Source organism: Nerophis lumbriciformis, unplaced genomic scaffold (assembly GCF_033978685.3).
Source record: "Nerophis lumbriciformis unplaced genomic scaffold, RoL_Nlum_v2.1 HiC_scaffold_56, whole genome shotgun sequence".
In the NCBI taxonomy this organism is placed as follows: domain Eukaryota; kingdom Metazoa; phylum Chordata; class Actinopteri; order Syngnathiformes; family Syngnathidae; genus Nerophis; species Nerophis lumbriciformis.
Genome location: NW_027316598.1, coordinates 206,424 through 222,500, shown reverse-complemented (window position 1 = coordinate 222,500; position 16,077 = coordinate 206,424).

The following is a 16,077-nucleotide window of genomic DNA, read 5'->3' as shown; positions in this document are numbered from 1 at the left end:
GCCTCTCTCGTTAAGGTACTTAGAAAAAAACCCAGATTTTTTATTTTCTCGTTTTTTTTCTAAGTACAACAACGAGAGAAGGTAAAAACAGGTGCTTTTTAGCCTCTCTCGTTAAGGTACTTGGAAAAAATCCGAGACATGTTTGGTCTTCCCCACTGACAGTGCGCCTTTGCTGGGTAAGTTGTGGACGTGCCAGGCACCCCCGGGACACCGGTGGAACGCGGCCGGACTCGTGGTACTCCAACCCGGGCATAATTTTGGATATTTCCCGGTCCTTTTTTTCCCCACTTTCCCAACTTTTCTTCCCAATCACAGTGCGCCTTTGCTGGGTAAGTTGTGGACATGGCAGGCACCCCCGGGACACCGGTGGAACGCGGCCGGACTCGTGGTACTCCAACCCGGGCATAATATTGGATCAAATTCGGGACTTTTGCCCACTTTCCCAACTTTTCTTCCCAATCACAGTGCGCCTTTGCTGGGTAAGTTGTGGACATGCCAGGCACCCCCGGGACACCGGTGGAACGCGGCCGGACTCGTGGTACTCCAACCCGGGCATAATTTTGGATCAAATTCGGGACTTTTGCCCACTTTCCCAACTTTTCTTCCCAATCACAGTGCGCCTTTGCTGGGTAAGTTGTGGACATGCCAGGCACCCCCGGGACACCGGTGGAACGCGGCCGGACTCGTGGTACTCCAACCCGGGCATAATTTTGGATCAAATTCGGGACTTTTGCCCACTTTCCCAACTTTTCTTCCCAATCACAGTGCGCCTTTGCTGGGTGCGTCGTGGACATTGTAGGCACCCCGAGACACTGGTGGAACGCGGCGGGACTTGTGGGACTCGAACCTGGGTGTGATTTTGGACCAAATTCGGGACTTTTGCCCACTTTCCCAACTTTTCTTCCCAATCACAGTGCGCCTTTGCTGGGTAAGTTGTGGACATTGTAGGCACCCCGGCACTCTGATGGAACGCGGCGGGACTTGTGGGACTCGAACCTGGGTGTGATTTTGGACCAAATTCGGGACTTTTGCCCACTTTCCCAACTTTTCTTCCCAATCACAGTGCGCCTTTGCTGGGTGCGTTGTGGACATTGTAGGCACCCCGAGACACTGGTGGAACGCGGCGGGACTTGTGGGACTCGAACCTGGGTGTGATTTTGGACCAAATTCGGGACTTTTGCCCACTTTCCCAACTTTTCTTCCCAATCACAGTGCGCCTTTGCTGGGTGCGTTGTGGACATTGTAGGCGCCCCGGAACCCTGGTGGAACGCGGCGGGACTTGTGGGACTCGAACCTGGGTGTGATTTTGGACCAAATTCGGGACTTTTGCCCACTTTCCCAACTTTTCTTCCCAATCACAGTGCGCCTTTGCTGGGTAAGTTGTGGACATTGTAGGCACCCCGGAACCCTGGTGGAACGCGGCGGGACTTGTGGGACTCGAACCTGGGTGTGATTTTGGACCAAATTCGGGACTTTTGCCCACTTTCCCAACTTTTCTTCCCAATCACAGTGCGGCTTTGCTGGGTGCGTTGTGGACATTGTAGGCACCCCGAGACCCTGGTGGAACGCGGCGGGACTTGTGGGACTCGAACCTGGGTGTGATTTTGGACCAAATTCGGGACTTTTGCCCACTTTCCCAACTTTTCTTCCCAATCACAGTGCGCCTTTGCTGGGTGCGTCGTGGACATGTCAGGCACCCCGGAACCCTGGTGGAACGCGGCGGGACTTGTGGGACTCGAACCTGGGTGTGATTTTGGACCAAATTCGGGACTTTTGCCCACTTTCCCAACTTTTCTTCCCAATCACAGTGCGCCTTTGCTGGGTAAGTTGTGGACATTGTAGGCACCCCGGAACCCTGGTGGAACGCGGCGGGACTTGTGGGACTCGAACCTGGGTGTGATTTTGGACCAAATTCGGGACTTTTGCCCACTTTCCCAACTTTTCTTCCCAATCACAGTGCGCCTTTGCTGGGTGAGTTGTGGACATTGTAGGCACCCCGGAACCCTGGTGGAACGCGGCGGGACTTGTGGGACTCGAACCTGGGTGTGATTTTGGACCAAATTCGGGACTTTTGCCCACTTTCCCAACTTTTCTTCCCAATCACAGTGCGCCTTTGCTGGGTGCGTTGTGGACATTGTAGGCACCCCGGAACCCTGGTGGAACGCGGCGGGACTTGTGGGACTCGAACCTGGGTGTGATTTTGGGTGATTTTGGACCAAATTCGGGACTTTTGCCCACTTTCCCAACTTTTCTTCCCAATCACAGTGCGCCTTTGCTGGGTGCGTTGTGGACATTGTAGGCACCCCGGAACCCTGGTGGAACGCGGCGGGACTTGTGGGACTCGAACCTGGGTGTGATTTTGGACCAAATTCGGGACTTTTGCCCACTTTCCCAACTTTTCTTCCCAATCACAGTGCGCCTTTGCTGGGTAAGTTGTGGACATTGTAGGCACCCCGGAACCCTGGTGGAACGCGGCGGGACTTGTGGGACTCGAACCTGGGTGTGATTTTGGACCAAATTCGGGACTTTTGCCCACTTTCCCAACTTTTCTTCCCAATCACAGTGCGCCTTTGCTGGGTGCGTTGTGGACATTGTAGGCACCCCGGAACCCTGGTGGAACGCGGCGGGACTTGTGGGACTCGAACCTGGGTGTGATTTTGGACCAAATTCGGGACTTTTGCCCACTTTCCCAACTTTTCTTCCCAATCACAGTGCGCCTTTGCTGGGTGAGTTGTGGACATTGTAGGCACCCCGAGACACTGGTGGAACGCGGCGGGACTTGTGGGACTCGAACCTGGGTATAATTTTGGATAAAATTCGGGACTTTTGCCCACTTTCCCAACTTTTCTTCCCAATCACAGTGCGCCTTTGCTGGGTGCGTCGTGGACATGTCAGGCACCCCGGAACCCTGGTGGAACGCGGCGGGACTTGTGGGACTCGAACCTGGGTGTGATGCCTTTGCTGGGTGCGTTGTGGACATTGTAGGCACCCCGAGACACTGGTGGAACGCGGCGGGACTTGTGGGACTCGAACCTGGGTATAATTTTGGATAAAATTCGGGACTTTTGCCCACTTTCCCAACTTTTCTTCCCAATCACAGTGCGCCTTTGCTGGGTGCGTCGTGGACATGTCAGGCACCCCGGAACCCTGGTGGAACGCGGCGGGACTTGTGGGACTCGAACCTGGGTGTGATTTTGGATCATTTCGTGGCCTTTTGCTATGCATGCCTTCTCCCCGCTAGTTTGATGTGTGCTGCTGCAAAAGTTCCAAGAGGGCGTTTTTGCCCCCCTCCAAACCCCCTCTCTTTGTTTATAGTGCATATTTTCTGCTGGATCTACTCTCTATTTACTCCAAGGAAAAAAACTAGCCGGTCGCGGCAAATTTTTACAATCGGTCGCCAAACTACGGCACGAGGGCCGAACGCGGTACGCCGGCGTCCAAGATACGGCCCGGGGATTTTTTTGATTTTTTGGGCTTTTTTTGATTTTTTTGGACATGTTGGGCATCCCAGGACTCGGGTGCGACTGCAGGACGTGTGGGGCTCTAACCTGGGTGTGGTTTTTGGTCATTTTCCGGACTTTTGCCCACTTTTCCAACTTTTCTTCCCAATCACAGTGCGCCTTTGCTGGGTGCGTCGTGGACATGTCAGGCACCCCGGAACACTGGTGGAATGCGGCGGGACTTGTGGGACTCAAACCTGGGTATAATTATGGATCAAATTCGGGACTTTTGCCCACTTTCCCAACTTTTCTTCCCAATCATAGTGCGCCTTTGCTGGGTGCGTTTTGGGCATGTGGGGGGCACCTCGGACTCGGGTGGGACGCGGCGGGACTTGTGGCACTCGTACCTGTGTGTGATTTTTGATCATTTTGTGGACTTTTCCCCAGACACTCTCCACTTGTCTACCCCACTTCCCCTGTGACTTTGCTGGGGGGCGTTTCCCCGCTGTCCTTTGTAGTGTAAGGGTTACTTTTCTTTTTTTTCTGTCTGAAAATATGGCCCACGAAAGGCCTCACATTCCCCGGGAAGACCTGATGGACGCCCCGGCGTCACCGAAATACGGCAAACTGTCTGAAAATAGGGGCTCCAAGGGTTCCCCACTCTTTCTGGCCCACAAAAGGCCTCTCATTCCCCGGGAACACCTGTAGGACTCCCCGGCGTCAAGGAAATACGCCAAACCGTCTGAAAATAGAGGCCCAAAAGAACTGGAAATAATGTGTTTAATTTGGGGGGTGATGTCTATAATTATGGGGGTGCATTGGAGGCGGGAGTCCACTGGAGGGCTCCACACCGTCTGAATATAGGGCCCCAAAAGGCCTGGAATTAATGTATTTAATTTGGGGGGTGCATTTGCAGCGGGAGTCCACCGGAGGGCTCCATTTCCCCACTCTTTTGTTGACATATGGCCACAAAAGGCCTCTCATTCCCCGGGAAGACCTGATGGACGCCCCGGCGTCACCGAAATAAGCCAAACTGTCTGAAAATAGGGGCTCCAAGGGTTCCCCACTCTTTCTGGCCCACAAAAGGCCTCTCATTCCCCGGGAACACCTGTAGGACTCCCCGGCGTCAAGGAAATACGCCAAACCGTCTGAAAATAGGGGCCCAAAAGAACTGGAAATAATGTGTTTAATTTGGGGGGTGATGTCTATAATTATGGGGGTGCATTGGAGGCGGGAGTCCACTGGAGGGCTCCACACCGTCTGAATATAGGGCCCCAAAAGGCCTGGAATTAATGTATTTAATTTGGGGGGTGCATTTGCAGCGGGAGTCCACCGGAGGGCTCCATTTCCCCACTCTTTTGTTGACATATGGCCACAAAAGGCCTCTCATTCCCCGGGAAGACCTGATGGACGCCCCGGCGTCACCGAAATAAGCCAAACTGTCTGAAAATAGGGGCTCCAAGGGTTCCCCACTCTTTCTGGCCCACAAAAGGCCTCTCATTCCCCGGGAACACCTGTAGGACTCCCCGGCGTCAAGGAAATACGCCAAACCGGCTGAAAACAGGCCCCCAAAAGAACTGGAAATAATGTCTTTAGTTTGGGGGGTGATGTCTTTAATTTGGGGGGTGCATTGGAGGCGGGAGTCCACTGGAGGGCTCCACAACGTCTGAAAATAGGGCCCCAAAAGAACTGGAAATAATGTGTTTAATTCAGGGTGCATTTGCAGCGAGTGTCCACCAGAGGGCTCCAATTCCCCAGCTATAGTCCTGGTACTCTAAAATGATGGCACTTAGTCAAATTTCCGCCTTTTTTTGATGACTTCCAACTAGGAGAGGGACTAATTTTGAGTTCCGGACCCGGGTGGAGAACCATAGCACGTCGGCCTTCTTAAAGGGACATCCTCCTTGGCACTTAGTCAAATTTACACCTTTTTTTTGGACTTCCAGCGAGGAGAGGGACAATTTTGCGTTCCTGACCCAGGTGGAGGACCATAGCACGTCGGCCTTCTTAAAGGGACATCCTCCTAGGCACTTAGTCAAATTTACACCTTTTTTTTGGACTTCCAGCGAGGAGAGGGACAATTTTGCGTTCCTGACCCAGGTGGAGGACCATAGCACGTCGGCCTTCTTAAAGGGACATCCTCCTAGGCACTTAGTCAAATTTACACCTTTTTTTTGGACTTCCAGCGAGGAGAGGGACAATTTTGCGTTCCTGACCCAGGTGGAGGACCATAGCACGTCGGCCTTCTTAAAGGGACATCCTCCTAGGCACTTAGTCAAATTTACACCTTTTTTTTGGACTTCCAGCGAGGAGAGGGACTAATTTTGCTTTCCGTACCCGGGTGGAGAACCATAGCACGTCGGCCTTCTTAAAGGGAAATGCTCCTAGACACTTAGTCAAATTCACGCCTTTTTTTTGGACTTCCAGCTAGGAGAGGGACTAATTTGGCGTTCCGTACCCAGGTGGAGAACCATAGCAGGTCGGCCTTCTTAAAGGGAAATGCTCCTAGGCACTTAGTCAAATTTACACCTTTTTTTTGGACTTCCAGCGAGGAGAGGGACAATTTTGCGTTCCTGACCCAGGTGGAGGACCATAGCACGTCGGCCTTCTTAAAGGGACATCCTCCTAGGCACTTAGTCAAATTTACACCTTTTTTTTGGACTTCCAGCGAGGAGAGGGACTAATTTTGCTTTCCGCACCCGGGTGGAGAACCATAGCAGGTCAGCCTTCTTAAAGGGACATCCTCCTAGGCACTTAGTCAAATTTACGCCTTTTTTTTGGACTTCCAGCGAGGAGAGGGACTAATTTTGCTTTCCGTACCCGGGTGGAGAACCATAGCAGGTCGGCCTTCTTAAAGGGAAATGCTCCTAGACACTTAGTCAAATTCACGCCTTTTTTTTTGGACTTCCAGCGAGGAGAGGGACTAATTTTGCTTTCCGTACCCGGGTGGAGAACCATAGCAGGTCGGCCTTCTTAAAGGGAAATGCTCCTAGACACTTAGTCAAATTTACCAAACTTTTCTATAGAGCCCTGGTACTCTAAAATGATGACACATAGACAAAAAACCAAACTTTTCTATAGAGGCCTGGTACTCTAAAATGATGGCACTTAGTCAAATTTCCGCCTTTTTTTTGGACTTCCAGCGAGGAGAGGGACTAATTTTGCGTTCCTGACCCAGGTGGAGGACCATAGCACGTCGGCCTTCTTAAAGGGACATCCTCCTAGGCACTTAGTCAAATTTACACCTTTTTTTTGGACTTCCAGCGAGGAGAGGGACTAATTTTGCTTTCCGTACCCGGGTGGAGAACCATAGCACGTCGGCCTTCTTAAAGGGAAATGCTCCTAGACACTTAGTCAAATTCACGCCTTTTTTTTGGACTTCCAGCTAGGAGAGGGACTAATTTGGCGTTCCGTACCCGGGTGGAGAACCATAGCAGGTCAGCCTTCTTAAAGGGACATCCTCCTAGGCACTTAGTCAAATTTCCGCCTTTTTTTTGGACTTCCAGCGAGGAGAGGGACTAATTTTGCTTTCCGTACCCGGGTGGAGAACCATAGCAGGTCAGCCTTCTTAAAGGGACATCCTCCTAGGCACTTAGTCAAATTCACGCCTTTTTTTTGGACTTCCAGCGAGGAGAGGGACTAATTTTGCTTTCCGCACCCGGGTGGAGAACCATAGCAGGTCAGCCTTCTTAAAGGGACATCCTCCTAGGCACTTAGTCAAATTTACGCCTTTTTTTTGGACTTCCAGCGAGGAGAGGGACTAATTTTGCTTTCCGTACCCGGGTGGAGAACCATAGCAGGTCAGCCTTCTTAAAGGGACATCCTCCTAGGCACTTAGTCAAATTTCCGCCTTTTTTTTGGACTTCCAGCGAGGAGAGGGACTAATTTTGCTTTCCGCACCCGGGTGGAGAACCATAGCAGGTCAGCCTTCTTAAAGGGACATCCTCCTAGGCACTTAGTCAAATTTACGCCTTTTTTTTGGACTTCCAGCGAGGAGAGGGACTAATTTTGCTTTCCGTACCCGGGTGGAGAACCATAGCACGTCGGCCTTCTTAAAGGGAAATGCTCCTAGGCACTTAGTCAAATTCACGCCTTTTTTTTGGACTTCCAGCGAGGAGAGGGACAATTTTGCTTTCCTGACCCAGGTGGAGAACCATAGCACGTCGGCCTTCTTAAAGGGAAATGCTCCTAGGCACTTAGTCAAATTCACGCCTTTTTTTTGGACTTCCAGCGAGGAGAGGGACAATTTTGCTTTCCTGACCCAGGTGGAGAACCATAGCACGTCGGCCTTCTTAAAGGGAAATGCTCCTAGGCACTTAGTCAAATTCACGCCTTTTTTTTGGACTTCCAGCGAGGAGAGGGACAATTTTGCTTTCCTGACCCAGGTGGAGAACCATAGCACGTCGGCCTTCTTAAAGGGAAATGCTCCTAGGCACTTAGTCAAATTCACGCCTTTTTTTTGGACTTCCAGCGAGGAGAGGGACAATTTTGCTTTCCTGACCCAGGTGGAGAACCATAGCACGTCGGCCTTCTTAAAGGGAAATGCTCCTAGGCACTTAGTCAAATTCACGCCTTTTTTTTGGACTTCCAGCGAGGAGAGGGACAATTTTGCTTTCCTGACCCAGGTGGAGAACCATAGCACGTCGGCCTTCTTAAAGGGAAATGCTCCTAGGCACTTAGTCAAATTCACGCCTTTTTTTTGGACTTCCAGCGAGGAGAGGGACAATTTTGCTTTCCTGACCCAGGTGGAGAACCATAGCACGTCGGCCTTCTTAAAGGGAAATGCTCCTAGGCACTTAGTCAAATTCACGCCTTTTTTTTGGACTTCCAGCGAGGAGAGGGACAATTTTGCTTTCCTGACCCAGGTGGAGAACCATAGCACGTCGGCCTTCTTAAAGGGAAATGCTCCTAGGCACTTAGTCAAATTCACGCCTTTTTTTTGGACTTCCAGCGAGGAGAGGGACAATTTTGCTTTCCTGACCCAGGTGGAGAACCATAGCACGTCGGCCTTCTTAAAGGGAAATGCTCCTAGGCACTTAGTCAAATTCACGCCTTTTTTTTGGACTTCCAGCGAGGAGAGGGACAATTTTGCTTTCCTGACCCAGGTGGAGAACCATAGCACGTCGGCCTTCTTAAAGGGAAATGCTCCTAGGCACTTAGTCAAATTCACGCCTTTTTTTTGGACTTCCAGCGAGGAGAGGGACAATTTTGCTTTCCTGACCCAGGTGGAGAACCATAGCACGTCGGCCTTCTTAAAGGGAAATGCTCCTAGGCACTTAGTCAAATTCACGCCTTTTTTTTGGACTTCCAGCGAGGAGAGGGACAATTTTGCTTTCCTGACCCAGGTGGAGAACCATAGCACGTCGGCCTTCTTAAAGGGAAATGCTCCTAGGCACTTAGTCAAATTCACGCCTTTTTTTTTGGACTTCCAGCGAGGAGAGGGACAATTTTGCTTTCCTGACCCAGGTGGAGAACCATAGCACGTCGGCCTTCTTAAAGGGAAATGCTCCTAGGCACTTAGTCAAATTCACGCCTTTTTTTTGGACTTCCAGCGAGGAGAGGGACAATTTTGCTTTCCTGACCCAGGTGGAGAACCATAGCACGTCGGCCTTCTTAAAGGGAAATGCTCCTAGGCACTTAGTCAAATTCACGCCTTTTTTTTGGACTTCCAGCGAGGAGAGGGACAATTTTGCTTTCCTGACCCAGGTGGAGAACCATAGCACGTCGGCCTTCTTAAAGGGAAATGCTCCTAGGCACTTAGTCAAATTCACGCCTTTTTTTTTGGACTTCCAGCGAGGAGAGGGACAATTTTGCTTTCCTGACCCAGGTGGAGAACCATAGCACGTCGGCCTTCTTAAAGGGAAATGCTCCTAGGCACTTAGTCAAATTCACGCCTTTTTTTTGGACTTCCAGCGAGGAGAGGGACAATTTTGCTTTCCTGACCCAGGTGGAGAACCATAGCACGTCGGCCTTCTTAAAGGGAAATGCTCCTAGGCACTTAGTCAAATTCACGCCTTTTTTTTGGACTTCCAGCGAGGAGAGGGACAATTTTGCTTTCCTGACCCAGGTGGAGAACCATAGCACGTCGGCCTTCTTAAAGGGAAATGCTCCTAGGCACTTAGTCAAATTCACGCCTTTTTTTTGGACTTCCAGCGAGGAGAGGGACAATTTTGCTTTCCTGACCCAGGTGGAGAACCATAGCACGTCGGCCTTCTTAAAGGGAAATGCTCCTAGGCACTTAGTCAAATTCACGCCTTTTTTTTTGGACTTCCAGCGAGGAGAGGGACAATTTTGCTTTCCTGACCCAGGTGGAGAACCATAGCACGTCGGCCTTCTTAAAGGGAAATGCTCCTAGGCACTTAGTCAAATTCACGCCTTTTTTTTGGACTTCCAGCGAGGAGAGGGACAATTTTGCTTTCCTGACCCAGGTGGAGAACCATAGCACGTCGGCCTTCTTAAAGGGAAATGCTCCTAGGCACTTAGTCAAATTCACGCCTTTTTTTTGGACTTCCAGCGAGGAGAGGGACAATTTTGCTTTCCTGACCCAGGTGGAGAACCATAGCACGTCGGCCTTCTTTAAGGGACATCCTCCTAGGCACTTAGTCAAATTTACGCCTTTTTTATGGACTTCCAGCGAGGAGAGGGACTAATTTTGCTTTCCGCACCCGGGTGGAGAACCATAGCAGGTCAGCCTTCTTAAAGGGACATCCTCCTAGGCACTTAGTCAAATTTACGCCTTTTTTTTGGACTTCCAGCGAGGAGAGGGACTAATTTTGCTTTCCGTACCCGGGTGGAGAACCATAGCACGTCGGCCTTCTTAAAGGGAAATGCTCCTAGGCACTTAGTCAAATTCACGCCTTTTTTTTGGACTTCCAGCGAGGAGAGGGACAATTTTGCTTTCCTGACCCAGGTGGAGAACCATAGCACGTCGGCCTTCTTAAAGGGAAATGCTCCTAGGCACTTAGTCAAATTCACGCCTTTTTTTTGGACTTCCAGCGAGGAGAGGGACAATTTTGCTTTCCTGACCCAGGTGGAGAACCATAGCACGTCGGCCTTCTTAAAGGGAAATGCTCCTAGGCACTTAGTCAAATTCACGCCTTTTTTTTGGACTTCCAGCGAGGAGAGGGACAATTTTGCTTTCCGTACCCGGGTGGAGAACCATAGCACGTCGGCCTTCTTAAAGGGAAATGCTCCTAGACACTTAGTCAAATTTACCAAACTTTTCTATAGAGCCCTGGTACTCTAAAATGATGACACATAGACAAAAAACCAAACTTTTCTATAGAGGCCTGGTACTCTAAAATGATGACACATAGACAAAAAACCAAACTTTTCTATAGAGGCCTGGTACTCTAAAATGATGACACATAGACAAAAAACCAAACTTTTCTATAGAGGCCTGGTACTCTAAAATAATGACACTTAGTCAAATTTCCGCCTTTTTTTGACTACTTCCAGCTAGGAGAGGGACTAATTTGGCGTTCCGTACCCAGGTGGAGAACCAAGGGACGTCGGCCTTCTTAAAGGGACATCCTCCTAGACACTTAGTCAAATTCACGCCTTTTTTTTTTGGACTTCCAGCGAGGAGAGGGACTAATTTGGCGTTCCGTACCCAGGTGGAGAACCATAGCACGTCGGCCTTCTTAAAGGGAAATGCTCCTAGACACTTAGTCAAATTCACGCCTTTTTTTTGGACTTCCAGCTAGGAGAGGGACTAATTTGGCGTTCCAGACCCAGGTGGAGAACCATAAGGGACATCCTCCTAGGCACTTAGTCAAATTTCCGCCTTTTTTTTGGACTTCCAGCGAGGAGAGGGACTAATTTGGCGTTCCAGACCCAGGTGGAGAACCATAGCACGTCGGCCTTCTTAAAGGGACATCCTCCTAGGCACTTAGTCAAATTTACACCTTTTTTTGGACTTCCAGCGAGGAGAGGGACAATTTTGCTTTCCTGACCCAGGTGGAGAACCATAGCAGGTCGGCCTTCTTAAAGGGACATCCTCCTAGGCACTTAGTCAAATTTCCGCCTTTTTTTTGGACTTCCAGCGAGGAGAGGGACTAATTTGGCGTTCCAGACCCAGGTGGAGAACCATAGCACGTCGGCCTTCTTAAAGGGACATCCTCCTAGGCACTTAGTCAAATTTACACCTTTTTTTGGACTTCCAGCGAGGAGAGGGACAATTTTGCTTTCCTGACCCAGGTGGAGAACCATAGCAGGTCGGCCTTCTTAAAGGGACATCCTCCTAGGCACTTAGTCAAATTCACGCCTTTTTTTTGGACTTCCAGCGAGGAGAGGGACTAATTTGGCGTTCCTGACCCAGGTGGAGAACCATAGCAGGTCGGCCTTCTTAAAGGGAAATGCTCCTAGGCACTTAGTCAAATTCACGCCTTTTTTTTTTGGACTTCCAGCGAGGAGAGGGACTAATTTTGCTTTCCGTACCCGGGTGGAGAACCATAGCAGGTCGGCCTTCTTAAAGGGAAATGCTCCTAGACACTTAGTCAAATTTACCAAACTTTTCTATAGAGGCCTGGTACTCTAAAATGATGACACATAGACAAAAAAACAAACTTTTCTATAGAGGCCTGGTACTCTAAAATGATGACACATAGACAAAAAACCAAACTTTTCTATAGAGGCCTGGTACTCTAAAATAATGACACTTAGTCAAATTTCCGCCTTTTTTTGACTACTTCCAGCTAGGAGAGGGACTAATTTGGCGTTCCGTACCCAGGTGGAGAACCAAGGGACGTCGGCCTTCTTAAAGGGAAATGCTCCTAGACACTTAGTCAAATTCACGCCTTTTTTTTGGACTTCCAGCTAGGAGAGGGACTAATTTGGCGTTCCGTACCCAGGTGGAGAACCATAGCACGTCGGCCTTCTTAAAGGGAAATGCTCCTAGACACTTAGTCAAATTCACGCCTTTTTTTTGGACTTCCAGCTAGGAGAGGGACTAATTTGGTGTTCCGTACCCAGGTAGAGAACCAAGGCACGTCGGCCTTCTTAAGGGGACATCCTCCTAGACACTTAGTCAAATTCACGCCTTTTTTTTTGGACTTCCAGCTAGGAGAGGGACTAATTTGGCGTTCCAGACCCAGGTGGAGAACCATAGCACGTCGGCCTTCTTAAAGGGAAATGCTCCTAGACACTTAGTCAAATTCACGCCTTTTTTTTGGACTTCCAGCTAGGAGAGGGACTAATTTGGTGTTCCGTACCCAGGTAGAGAACCAAGGCACGTCGGCCTTCTTAAGGGGACATCCTCCTAGACACTTAGTCAAATTCACGCCTTTTTTTTTGGACTTCCAGCTAGGAGAGGGACTAATTTGGCGTTCCAGACCCGGGTGGAGAACCATAGCACGTCGGCCTTCTTAAAGGGACATCCTCCTTGGCACTTAGTCAAATTTACACCTTTTTTTTGGACTTCCAGCGAGGAGAGGGACAATTTTGCGTTCCTGACCCAGGTGGAGGACCATAGCACGTCGGCCTTCTTAAAGGGACATCCTCCTAGGCACTTAGTCAAATTTACACCTTTTTTTTGGACTTCCAGCGAGGAGAGGGACAATTTTGCGTTCCTGACCCAGGTGGAGGACCATAGCACGTCGGCCTTCTTAAAGGGACATCCTCCTAGGCACTTAGTCAAATTTACACCTTTTTTTTGGACTTCCAGCGAGGAGAGGGACAATTTTGCGTTCCTGACCCAGGTGGAGGACCATAGCACGTCGGCCTTCTTAAAGGGACATCCTCCTAGGCACTTAGTCAAATTTACACCTTTTTTTTGGACTTCCAGCGAGGAGAGGGACTAATTTTGCTTTCCGTACCCGGGTGGAGAACCATAGCACGTCGGCCTTCTTAAAGGGAAATGCTCCTAGACACTTAGTCAAATTCACGCCTTTTTTTTGGACTTCCAGCTAGGAGAGGGACTAATTTGGCGTTCCGTACCCAGGTGGAGAACCATAGCAGGTCGGCCTTCTTAAAGGGAAATGCTCCTAGGCACTTAGTCAAATTTACACCTTTTTTTTGGACTTCCAGCGAGGAGAGGGACAATTTTGCGTTCCTGACCCAGGTGGAGGACCATAGCACGTCGGCCTTCTTAAAGGGACATCCTCCTAGGCACTTAGTCAAATTTACACCTTTTTTTTGGACTTCCAGCGAGGAGAGGGACTAATTTTGCTTTCCGCACCCGGGTGGAGAACCATAGCAGGTCAGCCTTCTTAAAGGGACATCCTCCTAGGCACTTAGTCAAATTTACGCCTTTTTTTTGGACTTCCAGCTAGGAGAGGGACTAATTTGGCGTTCTGTACCCAGGTGGAGAACCAAGGGACGTCGGCCTTCTTAAAGGGACATCCTCCTAGACACTTAGTCAAATTTACACCTTTTTTTTTGGACTTCCAGCGAGGAGAGGGACTAATTTTGCGTTCCAGACCCAGGTGGAGAACCATAGCAGGTCGGCCTTCTTAAAGGGACATGCTCCTAGGCACTTAGTCAAATTTACGCTTTTTTTTCTCCTTTTGTTTTGGTGACTTGACTTCCAAAGCCCGAGCGGGGGCCCCGCGGCCCCCGGCTCCATGGTGTTGTCGTTGGCCTAGTTTGCACTAGTTTCCAGGGCTCACCGCGTGGAGGTCGACAACTTGAGCCCCATGGTCTCTCCCCGTGGCGGGCCTCCTGCCCGCCTGGTACGCCGGCAGAGGGCCGGCACGCGGAAGGTGTGGTCTCGCCCCGCACGCGCGAGACGCTTCACCCCCTTCCGGGCGGCCCTCAGGCACTTACGAGAAAACCCCCGGGAAACGGGTTGCTCAATCCCTTCCCGGGCGCCGGTGGGGACATTCACCGGCCGTGTGTCTCTCTCTGACCCCCCAGGCAATTCCCCCCTGCATCAACCACCTTCCTCATGGCCGGCGTAATGCACCCAACACCGGCGGCTCGGCCACCCCCCTCACACGTGCAGCAAACCCCCCCGAAAGGGGGCGCGTCACGGCGGTAGACCGACCAAACCGCTAGTATGAAGCACCGCTTAAACCATGGATCTAGTGGGTATGGATAACGAGAGCGAATAGCCCGCGGCAGTTTCCCCAGTAGCACACGTGTCCAACACCATCCAGTCCTTACCATGCCATGCCAAGGGAGCGGCGGAGAACGGGCAGAAGCCCGCCAGCCCCACACCTCAAGGCCCCGATTTCCTTCTCTTAGAGGCAGACCCAACTTGTTCGATCGTGGGCGCGCGGCGCGCGGAGCTTACCTGCCCGCCACCCCCGTGGCCGGGGGCTCGTAACAGGGGTCACTCCGCGCGCCCTCCGCACGCGCAGCTTACCTGCCCGCCACCCCCGTGGCCGGGGGCTCGTAACAGGGGTCACTGCGCGCCCGCAGCTTACCTGCCCGCCACCCCCGTGGCCGGGGGTTCGTAACAGGGGTCGCCGCGCGAGCGCAGCTTACCTGCCCGCCACCCCCGTGGCCGGGGGCTCGTAACAGGGGTCGCTGCGCACGGGGTGCGCTCACAAAGGGGTGGGGCTCACCCTGCCCGCCACCCGTCGCGCGCGTAACGCGGACTGCCCGAGACGCGAGGTCCACCGGCAGCCGCGCCCGCACACGCGCTGGGCTCGTAACAGGGGTATTGTCCCGAAGGTGCTCTGGTCCGTGTTATTATTATGCGGAGCTTACCTGCCCGCCACCCCCGTGGCCGGGGGCTCGTAACAGGGGTCACTCCGCGCGCCCTCTGCACGCGCAGCTTACCTGCCCGCCACCCCCGTGGCCGGGGGCTCGTAACAGGGGTCACTGCGCGCCCGCAGCTTACCTGCCCGCCACCCCCGTGGCCGGGGGTTCGTAACAGGGGTCGCCGCGCGAGCGCAGCTTACCTGCCCGCCACCCCCGTGGCCGGGGGCTCGTAACAGGGGTCGCTGCGCACGGGGTGCGCTCACAAAGGGGTGGGGCTCACCCTGCCCGCCACCCGTCGCGCGCGTAACGCGGACTGCCCGAGACGCGAGGTCCACCGGCAGCCGCGCCCGCACACGCGCTGGGCTCGTAACAGGGGTATTGTCCCGAAGGTGCTCTGGTCCGTGTTATTATTATGTCAGCACATGAGGAACCTTCTCATGGCGTCCATATAAATATTAAGGCAAGACTACCACGCCTCCAGTGGCCAGAGCTTGCCGGTCTCAGATTACCACAGCTTAAGGGGCCCGGTCCCCGTGTGGTGCCATTTATATTGTTGTTTTGAGGGGCCCGATCCCCCTTCAGCTACCTCATTAGAACCAGTCCAGGCACCCGAACACCATCCTTAGAATCCCGTATGGGTTTTCGCTCTGATAAATGCGCGCATCCCCGTCCAGGGTCAGCGCTCGTATGCATGTATTAGCTCTAGAATTGCCACAGTTATCCAAGTAACGGTGGAGTGTTCAAAGGAACCATAACTGATTTAATGAGCCATTCGTAGTTTCACTGTCAAACTCGTTTGCACTTGCACTTGCATGGCTTAATCTTTGAGACAAGCATATGCTACTGGCAGGATCAACCAGGTAGACCCGCTAGCGTGTTTACTGGCTTCTGTGATTCCCGGCCGGGATGCCTACCGGCCAAGCCGAACGTTCGGTGACACTTGCCTTTCAGTCAGCGCGCAAGCGGCTTGCACGGGCCGTGAGCCGTCGCA